Source organism: Colletes gigas, unplaced genomic scaffold, assembly GCF_013123115.1.
Source record: "Colletes gigas isolate AHSC1104 unplaced genomic scaffold, ASM1312311v1 Colletes_gigas_Sc00011, whole genome shotgun sequence".
Taxonomy (NCBI): domain Eukaryota; kingdom Metazoa; phylum Arthropoda; class Insecta; order Hymenoptera; family Colletidae; genus Colletes; species Colletes gigas.
The window spans coordinates 6992396-7012835 of record NW_025106640.1 but is presented as its reverse complement, the minus strand read 5'-3'; the positions used below and the strand labels follow the sequence as shown (position 1 = coordinate 7012835).

Genomic DNA, 20440 nt, shown 5'->3' with positions numbered 1-20440 from the left:
GGGTGTTGCGTTGCCGCAACGTGCTCGCTTGCCTGCATAGCGCGGAGACTAGAGGCCAGATAGACCCATAGGCCCCGCCGTTTATCGGCCTTATGAATCGCAAAACGCTGTTGCACGCCGTCAGCCTCGACTTGCTCTTTCTTCTGCCGACCAATTTCCCATTCAGATATCGGCCGACTTCCCGTGAATGGAGCACGTTACACAGGATGCTTCTAAATGACTGGTAAAAACCACGTACATTCTGTGTTTACCGTGTTCGATACCGCCGCGCCAAAGTGTGGAAAATTAAATCGATCGAGAGTGATTAACGAGACAAACCTAACCCCAATCTGCCAAGTTTTGTAGCCCCCATTGTTCCATGAGTCAGGGAGTCGCAACAGTGATCCAATTTAGTTTAACCGTCGATGTATCAGATTTCGATAAAAATGTTACGCGATCGTTATCTGTAAATCTGGTGTTGGTATTAGCGCCCAACGCCATAAAGGATATTGGCGAGATCGACAACGGTCGATAACGAAGTTATTGGTAAAAAAATAAGCAGCGCCATCGATCGTGACTCACCTATAGAGTTCGAGTTAAGTAGATCAAAGCAATAAATACGCGATCCTGAATCGTGTATTCGTTGGAAAATCTATCAAAGATCGTTGTTTGGTACGCAACTCGGAAGTCGAACTCGTGATAAATTACGCTATTATGCAACGAAGCCGTACAGGAAATTGAAAGTTAGCACGTTTAGACGAAACACTCGAGGTTACCGAACGCTGGTTAGAATTCGTTTTTACCCTCGTTGCTCGCCCGATTACCGTCTCGGAAACCTTACTTATCGATCAACCCCCGCATTCCAGCAAGTCAAAATTTTCACCACTGATTCACCTAACCTCTAAGAACGCATACCTTTATTCCTGCCCAAATACCCTACGTGGACGTGAACTGGTTAATCGAAAACACGATTCATTCATGCCAACTTTTTGGAATATTCTATAGTGACAACGGTAGCGACGAAGTAGCGAGAATTCCCATGGTTCTGGGAACTATGGAATAACGACACACTCGCCCGCAGCGGAGTCATGGAATGTAAGCTTTATCGTTCAAGGACGATCCTGTCTTTCAACATTTACGCTAGCCGCGGCTTAAGGACAAATCGAGCTCCGTTCCAGCGTTTACTCGGATCGTGTTCGAAGAAAGAGAGTGGCCGAGAGAGGGGAAACAGGGGTTAGAGAGAGACAGCAGAGCCGTGCAGCCGATCGAGTCGCCTATGCTGGTATTCGAAACGCGTTACTTTCATTTCTAGCAAGTAGCCATTCAAGGGCCACGCACCGACTGCGAGACGGGGGACCAGCAGATGCGTGTGTCTCGTACGATCCTAGTCTTTCCTTTCCGGAGGTCCACCTTAGAGTACGAAAAAAGATCGAGATCTCGTGACGCATCGACGTCACGCGTCCAGGATGTGGTCTCCCGCGCGGCCGTGCTGACCTCTCGAATGCATTCGAGTAATTAACTTTCGTTGTAAATACGGGAAACGTCGACTAGAAATGCATCGAGTCACCAAATCGTACGTTTCGAGCTGTCTTAATTGCATTTAATCATCGTTCGCCTTGTCGCGTGACCTACAAACGATCGAGCACGAAATACCATTATCGAAATAAACCTCGGAATCTGTTTCACGAGTATTAGGGTGCTTCCATTGTAAACAATATTTCAACATGGCGGCCAACGTGTCGAGTACATACGACCGCGTTGACCCGTTTTACACGATCGTTTTGATTCACAAAATCTATATTCGGACGAAATTTCTATTTCTGTCGCAGCTTCAATCTCGACTACCCATTCACCCAATTATTATTATTATTATTCGGGATTAAACCCTTTAGTACAAAGATGCAATATGTAAGGAATTACAGATGTGGATTTTACATGATGAATTTAACAAAAATAAATTAATTTACAATATGTTGCAAGGATAATTTTAGACTTTCTAACGATTGTTCAATTAAATCTTGTATTAACAAGCTGTTCAAGGAGAGTGCGGCAGAAACGTACGACACTCGATGCAAGAAAGTAGGATACGATTCGTAAGCCGTTTCACGGGGATGAGTAATAGGAACGATGATGCTATAGCCGTTGATCGATGATGCACACCCCGGTGCGCCGTATTCAGAAGCCAAGATTACAATGTTCTTTCGCAAGAGATTCAGCGATACCGATTCGCGTCAACCTCGTTTCCCCCGGTCGCGAATGGAAAATAATCGCGCGCTACGCACGATGTAAAACATGATACCCGTCACGAACAACGATATACGCGCAGGCGATACGATCCCGACCCGCGCGTATATCGATACTCGTTTAAATTAGATATCGAAGTTCCACGACGCCGGGGACCCGATCCAGGGAAACATTCTTCCCCGATCGCGATGGTCGTGACTTTCTCACTGTGATAACTGCACGCCAGAGTCCTATCGTGGCGCGAGCAATTTGCGACTAAATAACGGAGAACTGGTAACACAGGCGATAGTACAACTCCGGGGGACTTTCGAACGCACGGAACAGGAAAACCTATCATTTTTAACTCTTTTTTCTCGGACAACGGATTTTATTTTCGCGCCGCCCGACTATCGACGGTCTAATTATTCCAGCAAAACACGGATATTACGTGAAACGGTTCGAAGGAAATGCCACTCGGAACAGGATATCGAGCAGCTAAGAAATCTACCTACAAAGGCCTCGGTGATACTTTCTTAAAATATCATCGTTGTCCATTTGTTGCACAGCTGACTGTGTTCTTCCCGCGTAATCAGTTTTGCGAATCAGATAACGACGCAGCGTGCGAGAAGCGAACTGTCCCCCAACGGAAACACGACACCCGGCCGCTGCGTGTATTCGCAGCAGTCTAGACCGATTCAATGATCGAAAAGCTTCGTCACTATAGCCAGACCTATTCGATTATCAGTCGGTAGGACGCGAATGAAATTACAGTCCATTATCTGGAATCGATTTCCAGCCAGCACAGACCCGGTGAATCGGTCTGTGCGGAGTTTCCCCCCTCGGACCAATCCTACGTTTTCTGTGCCGCAGGTCGATAGATGGAAAACGCACCGCCCGCCCCTATGACTCACCCTGCCCGACCTTTTTCAAAGAGGTGCACTTGCACGTCGACCTAACCTTGCCTTGCACGGACTATACAGGTTGGTTGGCTCGTCCCCGGAGATAAGTCCGGGCCTTCCATTATGCACGCGACCGGCAGGTATCTTTGTCGGGACACCTGCCCTTGATATCTGCGACTTTCTTCTCGCTTTTACCGTCAGGCTCCTCTATGGACGTTTGAAACACGAGCTTCGACGCCTCAAAGGATTTCAGTCTTCCAAGATCAGCGTTGGAATTTCAAAATTCTACGACTGTCCTTAGAATTAAATTCTCGGTTGGATTACCCACCCTTAAGACGAGGACGACACGGTTTACTTTTTGATATTCTCGAACGAAGCACGTGCAGCGAATCTAATGGCGTATAATGTTAAAAACGTGCCAAGAATATATTTAATAAATTAATATATCAGTAACGCAGTTTACGTAAGCGCATACATTTCGTACGAGTTTAGCATAAGTTTTTCGCGTTTGCATAAATGCATAAGATCCATAGTTTAGTGATCATCGAACGTCGATAGAATGTCAATCAATTGTGTTTAGCGAACAACGGAACCATCGTGTGTCAGTGGTACTGAAAAAGAAAAAAAAATACGGATAATTACGGGTCTCCAAGAATGGACCGACGCTAATTAATTCGACGAGAGAGCACGGCGGAGGAAAAGGTGTTTGTTCGTCGTGGAAAACCGAGGAAGACCGGGGTGGAAAATCGATAGCCACGGCTGTGAATAACACTATCGCGGGAAGCGGGCGGGAAAGAACGTTGTAAAAATAGTTTGGTAACAAGAGACACGCGAGCGAGGAACGAAAGCCTGCGGACTCGGACAAGTGTGTATTATGAGTCACGAAATCGCGCTGGGGTGGTTTTTACGTACCCTCCGCCACCCCTATCGATCCTGCATTTCCACTGTACGCTCACGCGACATCAAAGAGAAACAGAGAGAAACGGGAGTGGTCGACGAGAGGGAAAGGGAAACGGATAGGGTGACGAACGGGACCAGACACCGCGAGCAACAGAAAGAGAAATTTGTTGCACCGATGAGACGAGGCGAGTCGCGAACCCGATGTAACAAAAAACGATCGCCCGTTATCGTTCGTTTATCCGCGCGACAGGCAATAATAGGCGGCACTCGGTTATCTGCATTGGTTACGAGCAACCATTGAACGATCGGGAACGGTATTTTGACACAGTAAAAAGTCATCGGCCGGCGTTCGTTAAATATTGACACCTGGCGATCGTGCGTTATATAAATAGGGCGTGGCTCGTCGTAAAACTTAAATATTTCGTCGCAGGTGTGTACCGTGTTTCGTACGGTAATAACGAGGCAAGATAGCGAAGATTAATATTTTCGATCAAACACCGTCCGCCTATCGGTAGAGTCTTTAGTCTTTAGGACTTTCGGAAATTAATTTTATCTTCGCCGATCCTTGACAAAACAAATTTCGCAATGTGGAATTTTTCAAGCACTGTTTACCGACGTTATATGCTTATAGATATCCGTATTATTTCAGCAAAGCTAGAGCTATGCCTTGGTTATATTGGCAGACGTTCGAGACCGAAAGTAAGGTTAGGTCTTCCAGAAAATATCGCGCTTTTTTCCCAGAGATAACATACTCGAGCAAGAAGCGAGTTCCAAGAACTGGTGTGGGTAGCAGCCGGCCAATTTTCAAGGTCCATCGCTGTGCACGAAAATAAATATAATGTTAACCCTTTACCGACCGTTAGCAATTGACCATCTTACGCACTTCCGACTGCGATGGTAAAAAGCTGATTAATACCGGTCGGTAATGCGTTAACAGGAGTCTTGAAGGACCTCTATTTCTAGTATACGTAACAAAGCTAACCTCCAAATTTTCATATTGTTTGTGTCGTAAAGTTCATTAATAGGAGTCGTCACCCTCTACTACGGCCGTGGTCGACCTTAACAGAGAAAATGAAACGTTCGTTATTAATAGTGAAACTTCGCACGAACGTTCCCTCGTTAGACGTATGCAAATTTTTCGATCGGCGATATGATACGCGGGGACGATCAGACGCAACTTACGTTTCGCACGGAGTAGCATGGATACGATGCCCCGCACACCAATGCCTCTGTTCGAGTATGAGCATAGGTGTGTGCGTGCCGACGAGTATCCACTGAAACACGAGAGCACGGTGGCTGCACTTAATAAGCAGACGAAACGTTGAACCGACGACGGGGCGAGCGTACGTGCGCGTCTAGCGCCGGTGGCCCGTGCGGCGCATACGGGTGCACGCAACGTGTACTCTAGGTGGTGCATAACTGAACGTGCATAGGAAAAAGGACGAGCATAAGAAAGACTAATTGCCAGTGCAGTCGCGAGAACCGTTGACGGATACACGGTGCAAGGCTGTTGCGCGACAGAAACGCTCGGAATGCGCCGCCTTGTCTTTAACGCAACCCCTGCGGGAATAATCCTCCGTGGAGATGCGCTTCTCTTCGAGGTGCATTCGAACGTCCCTCGAAAATAGCGCGTTTAACCTCTCCAGAGACGAGTCATTCTCCCGCGTCGCGACTAACGGTCGACGACTTTCCCGCGTAATCTTTCGACGCCATTTTTTTTCTTACGACTCGAGACACGGCTGCTGCGTTGCACAGGTTAGGATAGCAGTGATTTCTGATTCTCATGTTGGCGAACATGCACGTGTTGGAAATATTTCTTTTTCGCGAACACTATCTTTTTGTTTGAGTATAACAGTAAAAGAGTAGTACCATGTATGCAACGATTCGTGCAATGTTAAGACATAACCTAAAAAGTACCTGCGTCGTTTTTTATTGTATAACCCTATAACCTCCGGCTGCATTTTGACATTTTTTAGAAGGTAGATATATCGAGACCATGGTTACTTTGACCGTTCGCCGAATCTTGTGTTTTCATTCCCGACAAAGGAGAACCGAGGCAGCCGCTGTGTAATGTCGCCTCCCGGGAGGCAAACACGTCGGCCCTACGTTGTCTGCCGTTACCACGGTACAAAGACGCGGTTGAACGTAATAAATGTCGCGCGTGGTGTCTGCTACCCGTTACCGCTAGTTTGTCATAGTCGCCTATTTAGCGTCGCGCGGGTTCCCTCGACGACGAAAACACGCTGCCACCGGGGGCAAAATAGAAGGGTTAAAACCACGTGACTCTGGATGAAGGACTGATCGAACCAGATTTTTCGCGCGTTTTTTCAACGCGAACAGATCCTCGCTCTCAAGCTTTTAATAGACGTCATAAATCGTCCGCGTCCACCGTGAGCGTGGACGCTATCGAAAACGAATCACTCCGCTGCCGTCGATGATATACAGCCTACCCTTGAATTTCCAATTAACCCCGGCGTCACGTTCCAGCAATTTATCGGTGGTTTTTCATATCTTTTTTCATTTATAGCAACATAGACGCGAATTCAATTTTGTTACACAACGCGCTACCTTTTTGCCGCGGAACGTATCGAGTTACACGAAGCGCCGTTGCAATGGCGGGGATTAGATTCTCGATGACCTTGAACGGCCAGATGCTTTCGCTCCGTGCACGGCGTATTTCTTTTTACTGAAATCGCCATATTCGCTCGCGGATTGGAGAACGCCGAGAGACCCGTTCCAAAAGCGGCGTAGATCGTATCGTGGCACGCGTCGCGGGCAAAGTGGAGGAATAGATCCGGCGCGATAGGGCTTTAAGAATACCCGCAAATTCACAGGAATGTTGTCCCAGATCGGGACACATTATCGCGCCGCGTATGCAAACGTAGTAACGCGTAAACCCAGTCACGTGGTCGCGGACGAGCGACGCGTACAGGGACGAATTAACGAACAAAGGGCCACCCACAATCGCAATTCATCTCGAACGTCGAGATACTCGCCGCGTCGTCCGATGTCTATTATCGTCCGTGGTCGTTGAATATGATTCATAACGAGACTCGAATACCCAATCGTAATTGGAAGAATGGCTAGCGATTTGTTTAGAATTTTCGCGCGTCGGTGCCCGGTTAAAAAATTCAATCCGCCAGTGTGCGGTTACCGTCGACGTATGATTCACCGATGGATGTACATATATCGTGTTTGCAAATGTTTACGCGACATTCGTACCGTCGACGACAAAATAGCCTCGAATTAGGAAACATACGACCGCTTTCCTATCCGTTTTCTACGCGAGCATGCATTTGCACGACCATTCGCAGTTTACTCGTTAGAAAATCCACAAAGGCCGATCGAATAACAGAAACCTGTATTCTCGAACGACTTTCCTTGCGAAGGTAGTCCGGGTGAACGATACGGTTCGCGACACAGCACGCCCGTCGACGACCGTCGCCGCGCAAACTCCGTCGCTCCGTTATCGGACGACGACGGAAGGACAGACGCAATTAATCGTCGCGATAGTCCGCTAATATTTTCCTCCGCGCGGTTAAGGTCGAAGACCTTGCGCATCCCACGGACCAAGCCCATTCACCGTCGTTGACTAAGGTGAGTCGCGTAATCGCCGGGCGTGCAAAATGTCCGCTACGATGCCTCGTGTACGCGATCGAGTAAGTACGGGTTCGTCGGCGTGGCGGACGATAACGTTCGATTCGCGGGAAAATGGGTCGAACCGATAATCGTGCCAACGAAGCGCGTCTATCTGTACTTGAAAATTATTCCGACGACTTTGTGCCAGCGGCTTCCCGATTATCTGGCCGCGGGAACGTAGGAGTATCGGCAATACGCATAACGAGCGGTATACGAAGTAGTTTATTTATAAGCGTTCCGACGAGGCGAACCCACCGAGAACGGCGTAAACGTTTCACAGAGAAACGGCCACGGAACGTCGGAACTTTATTGATCATTACAAGTAATATCCTCTTGCGTGGCGGCGTTGTGTGCCGCTGCACACAAACAACGACCGGTATTCTCGCGTTCCCCGGCGCGCATTAAGAGTCGCCATTCGGTGAAACTCGAATACGCCGACTGAACTTCGAATCTTAACTGATCGAACCGAAACCAAAGGCAGGACTGTTTCTAAACACCGCGAGCGGTTCTTTCCACTAATGCCATCAGGATGGCGAATTGCTCGCGCGTTCACGGCGACGAGTATCGTACGCGGGGACCATCGCTTCCTGTACTCGCCGCCAGAGGGACCGTTCCTCTCGCAAGCACTCGATCGACCTTCAGTTTGCATACACCCTGGAAGAAATTTTAATGGGAGATTCTAGAAGCCGAAATAAGACGAAAATCACGGATACTAATTTGTTGATTGAGGCTTCGTTAAAAAGTTATTAATGTTTAAAGTTCCGTCCGTACTGAATTTTTTTCTAGAAAATGAGTAGGATTTCGGGGATATGTGTATTCACCAAAAGTGATTGTAATTGACCCCCGCAACCGAAAATAATTTTTCCAGAACGATTTGAAATTTTTTGTTCCATCGAAAAATTTCACACCTTCTTGAATTTTTTTCAAGAAAATGAGTCGGATTTTGGGGGTATGTCTATTGAACAAAAATGATTGTATTCGACCCCTGCAACTAAAAATATTTTTTCCGGAATGATTTGAAACTTTTTAATTTTCCCAAAACCTTTCACACTTCTCGAATTTTTTTCTCGAAAATGAGTAGGATTTCGGGGGTATGTCTATTGACAAAAAATGATTGTAATTGATCTCCGCAACTGAATATAATTTTTCGAGAACGATTTGAAATTTTTTTTTCCGTCGAAAAATTTCACACCTTTTAGAATTTTTTTCTAGAAAATGAGTAGGATTTCGGGGGTATGTCTATTGACCAAAAATGATTGTTATTAACCGCTGCATCTAAAAATAATTTTTTTAGAACGATTCGAGATATTTTAATTTCGCCGAAAAAATTTCAGGGAAACAGGTCAACGTATGGTCAGACATTAGATTTTCGGTAAGGAATTTTTTTCTCGAAAATGGTTAGGATTTCGAGGGTATTTCTATCGACCAAAAGTGATTGTATTTAACCCCCGCAGCCGAAAATAATTTTTCCGTGAATGGTTTGAAATTTTTTAATTTAATTTTTTAATAACTTTTTAACGAAGTCTCAATCAACAAATTGATATTCTTGACTTTCGTCTTCTTTTGGCCTCTAGAACCTTCCATTAAAATTTTTCTATCCTTTCGATTCCATCTCTTTCACAGGACCCCCTCCCCCAAACATTGAACCGATTAAAAAGGTTCCTCCAGAAAACGATTATTTATCAGCGGTCTTCCAAGTTTCCAGCTGATCCGAACAAGCGTTCGTTAATTTCTTATTTCGTCCCACGCACGACACAACGATTCTTCCGGGAAAGACTCCAGTTTTCCCGTTCTTCAGCGTCGCGTAAAGCAAGTAGAATAATCCTGTTTTACAATATGTCGTTCGCGTGCGTGGACAATGGGGGAACGTCGAGGTTCCCGGCGTCGCGCGACCCAGACTTGCGAGAAAGACGGAAAGGGATTCGAAGAAGCGGAAGAGAAGCGCGCCCAATTGTTCTCTACAGAAAAAAGGCTGGCCGTCGCGACGACGAGGGCCCGCCGCGGGGGGCCCCCCGTCGGAGGAGGAGGTTAAGAGTTCTTCTTCGTTCGCCGACAATAGTGTCAGGCGACACGTTTCGCTTTTCCGCCAGATGCAAACGCTGACGCGAGGCCTCGGCTAGATTGCACGCGTACAATCCGCGGACCCGAGCAACGCGAATTAATTAGCACGGAATCACCGGGACGATTCGTTATTATCGTCGGACGCGGTCAACGACTCCGCAGACCTTCACACTGTTTTTTCTCCCTCTCCAGATAACTCCGACGAACGTTCATTCGCTCTGTCATTCACGCTCGTTCATTTTTTTTTTCTCTCCCTTGTCTCTCTGTTATCCAGCTTCGGGGCCGGCATTGTCGTCGAGTGGACATCCTCCTCGTATCCGGATAGCCATTTCGATCGTAAACGCGCGTTCGCTCGTATTTTAATCAATTTGAAATCGGTGAAAGAGACGCGCTATGGAATAATACCGGAAGACCTCCGCCATGCTTTAATCTTGGAGTCGGCAACTGATGGAATTATCTATTGCGTTTCACGTATTAAAACCGCTGATTAGTTGGAGGTTACGGGTGATAAGGTAATCTCCGAGACTCGAGCGAAATTCGAGTACTAAACGAATAATACATCATAATATATAAACGCAATCTAGACGAACGGAGACTGGAAACAAACAGCGTAAAATTCGTTGCTTTTCCACGGCGAATCAAAGTCCGGATAAAGGGGGGGCCCCGGGGAGGGTCTTTTGTCGCGGTCGAGTGACGCAAAACGAAATGTTTGCCGCGTATTCGTCGTTAAGTATTTTTTTCCGGTCGAGTGGACGAAATCCCCGGTGTTGTTGAAACCCTCGACGGGAACCCTCAAAAACCTCCTTCTCTCTCGCCGTACGGAACAACTTCGCCGCTGGCATGGGGTCGAGGCTCTTGTTATCTCGAGTCGATATGATCACGCGCGCGAACCACTGATTCATCTTGTTTTTCGTCGTTACGTTCTCCCGTCTTAATTAAAACTGGCGTGAATCACGGACCGATTTGTCATGCGGAAGGGGACAAGGAGGACCGCGTATGCACTGTATCTGCGCCCTGATATCGACGGAGGATGTGCTCCGATAACGTCGCGAGCGTGGGCTCTTCTCTCGTTAACTCAGACTGTTCTTTTCATCGGGCAAAGCACCGGTTGGTTTCGTTTGATACCAGAGGCCAAGCGCACGTGGCAAATGTAAATAATATCGGTAGAAGTCGCGGTAGATTTTGTTTTCGAAATTGTCCACGAGGACAAGGTTAACGTCAGGATTCGAGAGAGTCAAAGGTTAACGACTATGCGAGATACTGTAACGCTTTGACTCTCGTTCGAACAGCATTTTTCGTTTCGAGTACGCTCGAGCAAATATTTAGATAGCTTCTTATGCAAATGCCCGGCCAAATAACATTTGCGTAACCGTGTATCGATATAGGAATAATCAATCACCTCTGGTTACAGATCGATGTTTATTAAACACCATTAACCGACGCGTTCGCGGGCTTATCTCGCTGGCCAGAGGCTACGGCTATTACTGTCGTTCGAGAAATCGTGATAACGCGCTATAATTGTCCGATGAAATTAGAAACTAATTCCACGCGTTGAAACGTATTAAGGGGTAAGACCACTGTAAAAACCTGTAATAGAGCTTTTTATTACGATTTTTTCGTTTTAGAGGGATGGAAAGGTAAGAATGTTATTAACTATGTCGTTAAGTGTTAAAAAATAGCGCAAAATAACGACGCTCGAGCCACTCTCGCGAGGCGTGTTTTGAATTTGAGGAGCTCTGCAGCACATTGTGTAATTGACACGAATATGGAAATAAACAAATAACTTTCTCTCAATCTACATAGAGTATAGCTAGAGAAATATGTAGGGGATATTCGATAAGTTAATTTTAACAAATGCTCACCAATCACACAAAAATTAATGTTTCAAAAATCCCCTATGTATTTCTCTAGCTATACTAATATGGATTAAGAGAAAATTTTTTGTTTTTTTTTTTCAGATACAAATTTGCGTCAGAGCGCCTCGCGAGAATAGCTTCGCTATTTTTGAATAAATATTTTTTTTCTTAATGTTAAAATTTTATATTAGGTATTTATTATTTTAGACAAGCAAATGACTTTGCTACTGTTACTTCGAGAGCATTCCTCAGGACGCGATACATATTTATATGCATACATACAAACATACATGGTGGATATATTTGGACAATCGATGTCACGCGTCTGTTTATTTCGTACGTAGATCGCGTACTGCTTTATCGATTTCAGTTATTCTTAACACTTAACATTTAACGACATGGTTAATAACATTCTTGAATATTATTATCTTACTTTTCCATTCATCCAAAAGCTTTATTTCAGGTTTTTAGAGTGGTTTTCGCAGGAGCATTTTCACTCGTCTACCCAGCGGCCGTACTGCGTCGCAAACAAAAATTGTACATTTGACTCCTTACGCAAGAGCACGTTACGTGCATGCATAACGAGGCGAACACGAGCTACAAAACCGCGTGGCCGAGCGAGCAGGAAAGGAATCGAACGGTCGTCGTGCGAATCCTGCCCGTATAACGGGCACGACCATAAGCGCCGCCGCTGCCCGGCGTAGTGACATCACACCGACGACACGCGTATCCTCGAGGTTTCGTCGATCGTCCAGTGACATCCATTTTTCGTTAAATTTCTCTCCCCCTCACCTGCGCCAAAGCTACAGACATCCTCGTGCGCGCGGCAAATGGCGAGGTTCGCGCGCACGAAGATCGAGCGGATCCGTTGCCCCGCCGTTTCGAAATTGATTGCCTACATGACTCGCTGGAACGCGTAATCTCAGTGTACCGTAACTTCGAAGCTGAACACGTTCGCCACCGGACCGATAAGTTTTACGTCGGTCAGAATTCGAGGCGAAAACGTCGTTAAAAAATATATTTCGAATCGGAATCGACGCTGTAGCCGGGTGCAAATCAAAAGAATCATTAGAAAGTCTAAAATTATCATTGCAACATATTGTACAATAATTTATTTTGTTACATTCACTAGGCGATAATGTTTGACTATGTGTATCCACATCTGTAGTTCCTTGCATATTACATATTTGTATTAAAGTGTTTAATACCTATTAATAAATGAATAATAATAATAATAAATTCTGTACAACCAACGTCCGTAAATCTGGCGTTAAAGAAACCGTCGAGGTGTACACGTATGTATATAGCACGAGGCAGCGAAAAACCGAAGCCCCGTCTCGCCGTTGCCGCGAGAGAACGGTGTCGAATCGTCGATTAGAAATCGATACGCCAATTACGAGATCGGGCGAAAAAGAGTCGAGAACTTGGATCGGTTTCCGTAATGTTCTCGAGGGGGACCGATCGAATCGATAATCGATAATTTTGTCGCCGTCGATTCCGCGACTGTTCCGAGGAAACGGTCCGCCGCGTTCGGATACTCGTTAGGACGTAATAACCGGTACAATAATCCGTCTGTGTTTCTTAGCTCCGCCTTTACACGTATCGATCCGCGAACGAGACCGTGCGAGACGTCGGACCGACGCGTAATGCGCGTCAGCTTTAATCGACATCTACGGACGTTTCTTCAACCCTCTCCCCCCACCCCTGCGCGATTGGATGCGCGCGAAAAATGTCTTACCTACGGAAACGCATCGAGCGACAAAATCCCTCGTTCGATATCTTCGTCGATAAAGCCACGGATGGTATTGTAAACATCTGTAATCCGATTACGTCAGCCACGATGCACGTGTGCACGTAATCACGACCGTGATTACCGACTCTTCGTGCCCTCCTTGTCGAAATCGAGTGGCGGGTGCAGGTCGCTGGCAAATTAACCGATTCGCTTCTCAGCAAGGTATCGGTTGGGTGTCTCGAGCACCAGAAAATGAGAATCTCGGTCGACTCTCGGCTCCCTCGCGGCCTAATGAGAAAAACGCGACCCTCTTCGGCGTAGAATTTTATTTACAAGCCGGGTTATTGATTCCGGAAGTCGAGCTGTCTGTGGCGAACGCGGGCTAGCATAAATTAACTCGCGAACTACTTCGATGCTAGACTTTGCGCGACTTACGACGGCAAATGGAACGCGTGTCGGGGTTGTTCTCGTTTCTGTACTCGGGAAATTTTATTTAACCGTAGATTTACGGAATCCGTCAATATTTAAAATTACAGAACCTGTAAATATTATTTTTTAACTTATGTTGAATTTTATTGATGCACGAATACATATTCTAATTAAAAGAAAAATCGTATTGTAAGGCAATCGTCGACACGAAAGGTATCAATAAATATACGTGCGATCGATACCTGTAAATCTAGTGTTAAGAATCACTCCATCGTACATGGTCGATTTGAACAATTCGTCGTTCCAAAAACCTACGACTATCTCTCGAAATCTCGTTGTAAGGAAAATTTCAAACTCGTTACCGATTTTCGTAATCGCCTGGAGAAGCCGATCACGCGATTCCAGCGGGCTCGTTGGGCGGCGTTGCAAACCTTTGCGCGTCCCGCTACAAAATAGATTAGCCGGGCAATTAAGTGCTCGTCTGTGCGTTAAATATACATTAGCGAGTCGAGTACAGGATACTCAAATCTCGAGGAAATTCAAACGATTTAGAGTGCCTCGAACGATGTAACTAAAAAAAAAAGAACACGCGCGTTAAAATTCCACGACGTCGATAAGCAAGACTCGACTCGCTTCTGCAAATCACCGTGAAACAAGGATCACGAAGCTTTTCGTTTTAAAGTAACGACAAATAGAGGCGTAAGAATTGAACGCGTAGATTGGAATAACCCCTTAATAGGATATGGTTGTTCGATTCGTCGGTGGGAGAAAGAGTGAAAAGTATCGTTTTTAGCGACTCCCGACACCCACGGACAACAACCTTCCCTCTCTTACCCTCAGTCGCTCGCCGCTCGACGCGCGTAAACGTACTCTCGCCTGTATGGTATTTATAGAGATTTGGTGCAATGCGTGGGTGGGGCAAGTTCGCGAGCACTCTCTTTCCCTCTCGTTCACGCGCGTGAAACGTACTTGGGCGTCCGTGTACGCTCGTGCAAAAATACATGCCTCCGCGTAGGAGAGGGAGACGGCGAATATTCGGACGAGGAGTTTGCCCGAGAACCGAAAAATTTGTTCGATGTCGGTCAGGATCGAAAGCAGCGTTCCGCGACGAGACCAGCCGCTCTGCGTTCGCGTTTATCGAACAATTGGCGCGCATCGTGCACGCGGATAAAACGCACCGAGCGAACAACGAACAGCGAACAGCGTTCGAAATTTTCCATGTAAATCGTGCTTCGTTTCAGTGGCGCGCCCAGAGAGGGCGTGAAGGACGAATTCTTTCGAATCGTTTCCAAGGTTACGCTTAAAATTATTTTAATTCGCGGTCCCACCCCCCCGTTGCTAAATTTCTGGGTACGCCGCTGCTCGAAGATCGATAAAAATTTTATTTCACCTTATTCGGGTGGTAAGGTGGTCCCCTCTGGTCGGAGACCAAATCCGAAGTATTCACGGAGTTGCGAGCGTGTGGCTTTTAACAGAAGCTCTCTGAAACGGGAGAACGGAATATGATGAATTAAATTTTTCGCTTCGATTCGATCGCGTCGAAGTTAATTAACTGGAGGTTCAACCGTGGCTGTCCGACTAGCGGGAACAAAAAATTCACATTCACCATGCCAGGATAAACGCGGCTCGGCAGTCCGAGCGGTACCGGGCTTCGTACGTAGAGTTATTCGACGTGTGAAATTGCAAACGTGAAAAGGGGTCACACACTACAAATGGTACTCGAGGGAATGGTACTTGCGAATGCACGGCATCGACTGGATCCAGGTATTCTTGGCACTGCTCGGAAGAGCCACCGAGAGTATCGGACCCTTTAACCCCTTTAAAATTCCCGAAAAAGGCATTGAAAAGAGATTGACCTTCCGGGCGAGAATATCTCCTCGAATATCAACCAGATGGAAACACGGTAGCGACAACTTGGTCAAGAATGTCTCCTTCCGGCCGCGATCGTATGCATGCACCTTAAACGTACCACTTTCTCGAAGTGGTCTATGAATGGAAGAAATTCTACGTCGCGGAAAGTGTTCCTGGTACGACGTGCCTCGTATTCCGTTTCCACCGACCATGTACATGAAACGCGTGCTAATCGTTTCAGCAAAATGGCACGCGAACATTTTGCCACTTACGGAACGGCACCGAACTCGCGGGAATCTGATTACCATAACTCGAAAACTGAGGTATCCAGGGCATATTATTTCAGTGTATAGATTCTTCGACGCTCGTGTCGCTGGAACTGCAAACGTCTGTCAAAATCAACGTTCGTCGCAACGCTCGTGTGGCCCCCGGCCGATTCGCGTCGGAACTACAAATTCATGCTGCCTCGTTTAAATTTAACGACCCTGCAACAGTGATTCTTAACCACCGTGCAACGATCCAAGCTATATTGTATTACGTATGTTTGGGAACGAACTTCGGGATGTTTATTGAAGTTGCCAGCAGAATCGGTGAAAAGGGAAAATACAAAATAACTTAGTACTCGTCAAGAAAACATCGCTCTGACGACGAAATTCGACACCAGCAGCACCCCGGGGCTCGTATCGTTTTTTAAACGTCTTTCACGCTTCGCTGGGCCCGAGGGGGGGTCCCCCTAGTTGGTAGATATAGAATTCGAGGAATTCGTCGAAACATCGAGGACGTAGCTATCCATGGAAACTTGGCGTTGACGCGTTATAAAATGATATTTCCAAAGAGACGTTTTTCAATTTTTGGAAATAAAAAAGGAACTTCGAGTCCATGTTTCTGCGGTCGGTGTCTCGCCCGCGACCTCGACACGCGTGTCGTGCCGCGAAAAAATGCACTCACGGTATATAGGCATCGTCACGGCGAAAACCGGCTGCAAAAGGGACACGCTGGTTAAGGAAAGAAGAAAGGAGGAGGGAGCAGGAGCGGTCGCGCCAGAATCCCGAAGATTTTTCTTTTGCTTGCGCGGTACCGAGCGGTTCCCCACCTTGCAGAGGGTCCTCCGCGACCTCCGCGAGGCTGTTTCGCCAGCTTCCCTCTGCCCTCTGCCGAACTCCTCGATATCGAGTCGAAATTCTACGGAGGAGAACCGGTGCCGCGAATAACGAGCTGAAAACCGACGAGTCGAGGAGGACTTCGTTGGCCCCGGAGCCTCGACCGTGGCGTCGCCGGATTCGGTGGCGGAAATTAGAACTACGCGGCTACTACGCAGAAAAAACCGCGGTAAAACATTTTTCGGTATCCCTCGCGAGAAACTTTTCGATTGTTTGTCTTTCGTTCGACGTGTTGTGCTGCACCTGGTTTCGACGAGAACTGACGGGAAATATAAACACACGCTCGAGCGATAAAACAAATGAAAAGTATTTATATTCACGGTCGATGGATAGAGACGGATGCTAACCTATTCGAATTGTTGCGTCTACGATCCCTTCGCCATTTTCCTCGCGGTCGATTAACGCGCGTCCACGCGGTCTGGCGAGTTAACAAAGTTCGGGTAATAGAATGCAATTAAGGTAAACAGCGCGTTGGAAACGATTTCTCGAATCCTCGCGAAACGCGAGAATTCATGGACACGGGGCGGGAGAGGCAAACCGTGTAATCATGCAAACATCTTTCTTCGGCTATCCCCGAGGCTAGCTACCGGTCGTCCATGGGGGACGTGGGAACCGCGAACAACGCCGTTTCGAATTTTGAATTCATGGATTCCACTGTGCCGAGCAAACCGCCACGATGCTTCGACTGCAAACTTTTGTTGCGCTGTGATGTAAATTCGATGATTTCTTTTTTTATACGACCGTGGTTATTGTCTGTTCGGTCCAACGGTAGGCCTTAACGTTGAATTTTCGGAAGATATTTTTAAACGCCACGCAAAATCAAAGCCAGACGCCAGACGCTGCGTTCATCATTTTAACTTGGACGCATTATCCCCGTTATCGTAGACGACGCGTGGCGTTGGACCAAAAGAAAAAATCGCCAACGAAATAAATGTTAACGAACTCTCTCGAAGCAAACTCGACGGAGGTATTCGTTTATCAAGAGAAATTACGAGAAAAAATCTCGGGTAATAAAGCTTATCCGTCTAGCGGGGGCGATAAGAGTAAATGATTACAGGAATAATAAGGGACAGGTAGATAAGAACGACGTAATGCGTCAGATTTGCGGCAACGCGACGAGAAACGATACGCTTGTTTCTTTGGCAATTACGTACCATAAATAAGTCATTAAGCGCGAGTGTGCTTCCCTCGTATAATTTCGTGCGGACGATTTAAATTGAATCACCCGTTTCGATGAATTCCGCTTTCACTATTATGGGCCTCCCGTTAACGGAGATTTATGAGTAATCCATTGAGAACTTTCTACCCCGTACACGAGCTTATGAATGGCTTATCTAAACGAATCGTATCTCCTTTTACGCCCATCGATCTCCGCGATCTGATGCATCGCGGTTACAATTGAAACTGGAGGAACGTACACGAGCAATCGTCATACATATTCGGTTATGAGAGCCGGAGGCAAACTTATGTACAAACGAATGAAAATTAGTTTTCTACACCGAACAGCGAATAAATTTTCTATTTTAAGAATGCTTATTTATATAAAAACTAGCTTGGATACTACCAAACTCTGTTAGTTACCAGGTACCATGGTCTCTTCAACAGCTGCCAACATTTACGTATAAAGTTTACTAAAAGACTTTGCTTATATCCGGTGAAACGTAAACACTGCGCCCTGTATGTTCTTCTATGTCAAACTCGAGGTATTGAACAGGCGACAATAAGTTTTTGCGTTTGTTTTTTTTAAACTGGGTTACGTGTTTCCGAAACTACCCTTCGATGGAAAGAAACGTATCGTTCTCGAACGGTTTTCGCACGGTTGGAAGACGCAAGTGTGAAATTTAATCGGTCAAGTTTTACGTTCCACGCTGTTAACACGGTTTACGCTCAATTTATTAGCTGACCGACAAACTGTCCATAAAGGTTTCGCGCCACTTGACCGCTTAAAAATTTTGCCTCGAGCACCACCGGTTCGCCAGGAGACCCCCGAGCCTGTGTCAGAATGTTGCCTCCAACCCTTTCACGAGCTACGTTTGCCAAAATAATTAAACATACGAAAATAAATCAAAATACTTGAAAAAAATTTTACCATGTTAGATTTGTTCATAATAGTTATTAAGGCAGTGAATTAATGTATCTTGGAACGTTAGAAAATCTTTTTTTTCGCGCCGGTATCGATTACGGATAACCGTGGTTCGAGAGTACGGTCGTGTCGTTTGTGACGCGCTTGTACCCTTTTTAGGCACTCCCGCGTCGAAGGAAGAAACGCACCTGAGCCTACTGCACCGTCTGAGACACGAGTCAGGAATGTCGACCCGTGAAATCATCGGTTAGCATACGACGTTTAAGCTAGGCGTTTGTATTTCCAATGTCCTGCGCGATTTCCATCGTGCTTGGCCGGTGGTCCCCCGGACCCCGGTTCGAGAGACGCTTGAACAGATGATATCAGAGAAAAAGAGAAACAGAATGGTTCCTTTCTACAACATCGGTGGCTCGTAGAATCAATACAAAAACCGAGATGGAGGGAGTCGAATCGTGGATTCTTACGTCATACCGGCGAGAGACTGTGATTCAAAGTACAGAGAAGCAGGGTGCTTCTAACGATACGTGCATTAAAATTGAAACTAAATATTATCATTAACCCTTGTATTATCGTTTCTGGTTAACGGAGACCCGACGAGAAGCGAGAGCCTTAAAATTACGCGGTACGTCGACCTCGTAATTCGATTTTACAGCGATGTATCGTCAAATATCAGTGAAACATTGATTACTTATCGATAATCGATAGCAGCGCCTCTACTCTGTCATCGATGTAAGGGTTGAACAAAGGAGAGGATAAAATAAACAAACTATACGACGAATTTCTATGTTATCGATAGCAGCGCCTCTACTCTGTCATCGATGTAAGGGTTGAACGAAAAGAGAGGAAAAAATAGACAAAGATACGTCGAATCTTTATGTTACGCTCAGCGACATTTCACACAGAAATTCCCCAAGCAACACTCTCTCTCGGTTGTTCTCCCTTTCTCTGTCAAGAGCATGGCGAGGCACGCCCGTATCGTACGTGTACATATGCTCGCAAGCAGCCGTTAGCGGTTAAACACGAACGCGTCCTGTATCGTGATTTACAGAGGAACACGAGTGGAACATCAATCAATCGTAACACACGACGACAGTCGTAATCGAATCCAATTTCCTATCGTCCGAGACAACTTCGAGCCGATCTAACCTCAACATTTTCACCCGAAATCGTTCATAATTGTATCCATTAGCGCGTCCTAAAGCCGCGTTCGAACGAAAGCTAGTCAAACGATCGCTAAAAACGATTCGTATTATGCCGTACGAGAACATCGTAAAACTAGTAATAAGGTAACGTGTACCGGTGCGCACGCGTGATATTTTCATGGCTCGAACATGGTTTTATATTTTTAGACATACTCGGTTGGACAAAATATAATCAGGTTACATTTTACGCGATTACATGTAAACCTTTAATGTCTGAAAATATTCAATAAAATTTCTTGTATCCTGAACCGTCCCTAAACGTGTATCGAAGTCCGTTTATCGCGCGAATCGTGACTTTATCGAAGATGCTATCTCCTCGATATCTTGGCCGATAACGCGGCGAACGCTTGGCGTGCGTCTTACGCGAGATAATTTCCATCGCGTTTCCGATTCATGCTCGCGAAACGCGCATAGGCGTTCGCCGCA

At 46.2% G+C, this 20440-nt stretch overlaps 1 protein-coding gene across 6 annotated transcripts in view; it reads right to left on the bottom strand.

Moving 5' to 3' along the window:
* The window catches only part of LOC122398483 (formin-binding protein 1-like), a 36430-nt gene that overhangs the window by 11773 nt on the left and 4217 nt on the right, over nt 1-20440 (bottom strand). Inside the window, exon 1 of one of the 6 annotated variants that reach the window (XM_043398372.1) lies at nt 4014-4175. The exons of the other annotated variants lie outside the window; for them this stretch is intronic. The gene's annotated coding sequence lies outside the window, so the exon portion shown is untranslated. Of the gene's footprint in view, nt 1-4013; nt 4176-20440 lie in introns of those variants that run through there. 6 annotated transcript variants of the gene reach the window in all.